At 38.1% G+C, this 1,419-nt stretch overlaps 1 pseudogene; it reads left to right on the top strand.

Moving 5' to 3' along the window:
- The first annotated feature begins 494 nt into the window (after positions 1 to 494).
- On the top strand, positions 495 to 1,127 carry LOC132705083 (tigger transposable element-derived protein 6-like; annotated as a pseudogene).
- Positions 1,128 to 1,419: the final 292 nt, after the last annotated feature.

Here is a 1,419-nt window from a genome sequence, read left to right as displayed (position 1 = left end):
GTTTTATCGTGATACTGGACCTGCATCTATGTCAGTCCGGGAAATTTTGGTGCTAACCTCGTACCTGCATCTAAAGAAAATTAATTATTCTGCAAACAATATTTATAAAAAGAAGAACACAGAGAGTAATAGATTATACCACTGTTTGCCGTATTACTATAGGAAATTATATACAGCGAAACCTCTCCTTGCGGACAGCTCCTATAAGCAGACATCTCTGTTAGCCGGACAAAGTTCCTGGAACCGAATTTCAGCATATCATTTTCAATGTTGAATGCGTTCTGATAAGCGGACGCTCTTATAAACGGACGCGGACACTAGATTTTTCCTGAAAGTGTCGCGACGCGACGCGAAATTCTAATAGCCGGACGATTTTTAGTTCCGTTTATTACAATGTATCTACATAAAATTCGTTTGCTAGACTGCATTTAATCTTGCGTTTTGTCTTCAGATTCGTAGTTGATATTGGAGTTATTTTATAATTTTATGTAAAATGCACCGAAAAAAGGATGCTCTCGTTAAAGGAAAAGATGGAAGTTGTCCACATTTTAGACAAAGAAAGTGTTTCAGTTTGTCATTTGGAAAGAGGTTTAATATTGGGAAAACGCAAGCAGCTGAAATAGCCAAAAATAAGGAAGATATCAGAAGTAAATGACAATCTGGAACTAATATAAATCAAAAGGATTCTTTGAAAAAAGAAAGTTTTGCTATAGACAAAATATGTTTTGAGTGGTTTGTGAAAGCTAGAAATCAGAACATTCCAATCTCAGGGCCGTTAGTGAACATGAAAGGTAAGGAAATTGCGACTGTTTTGGGCTACAATAATGTCATTGCGTCCGACGCGTGGCTTCAAAAGTGGCGCAAGAGACAGTGTTAGTTTTAAATGCATATCTGGTGAAGCTGCTGCAGTAAATCAAGTTGATGTGTCACAGTTTTTGGAAAAACTTCCATCCATGTTGCTTGGCTACAAACCAGAAGATGTGCACAACGCAGATGAAAGTGGACTTTGTTTTCGTGCACTGCCCGACAAAACTCTGTCTCCCAAAGGAGAAACATGTGTGGGTGAAAAGTTGTCTAAAGAAAGACTAACCATTTTATTCTGTGCAAATATGGCCTGTGAAAAATAAGATTTGCTTGTGATCGGAAAAACGGCTCGTCCTCATGCTTTAAAAAACGTTGCTATTAAGCATCTACTAACCATTTGGAAATCCAATAAATAGGCATGGATGACCCGAGAAATCATGTCTGAGTGGTTGCTCCAATTCGACCGGAAAGTGGGAATACAAAAAAGGCAAGTTCTTTTATCTTTGGACAATGCATGCTATCATCCTCGTGAAATGAAACTGAAAAGTGTGAAAATTATATTTTTACCGCCAAACACAACTTCAGTTTGTCAGCCCTTGGATCAAGCTATCACAC

Source organism: Cylas formicarius, unplaced genomic scaffold, assembly GCF_029955315.1.
Source record: "Cylas formicarius isolate icCylForm1 unplaced genomic scaffold, icCylForm1.1 PGA_scaffold_7__23_contigs__length_41026272, whole genome shotgun sequence".
NCBI lineage: Eukaryota > Metazoa > Arthropoda > Insecta > Coleoptera > Brentidae > Cylas > Cylas formicarius.
The sequence above is the reverse complement of the archived record's forward strand: the minus strand, read 5'-3'. Positions and strand labels throughout refer to the sequence as shown.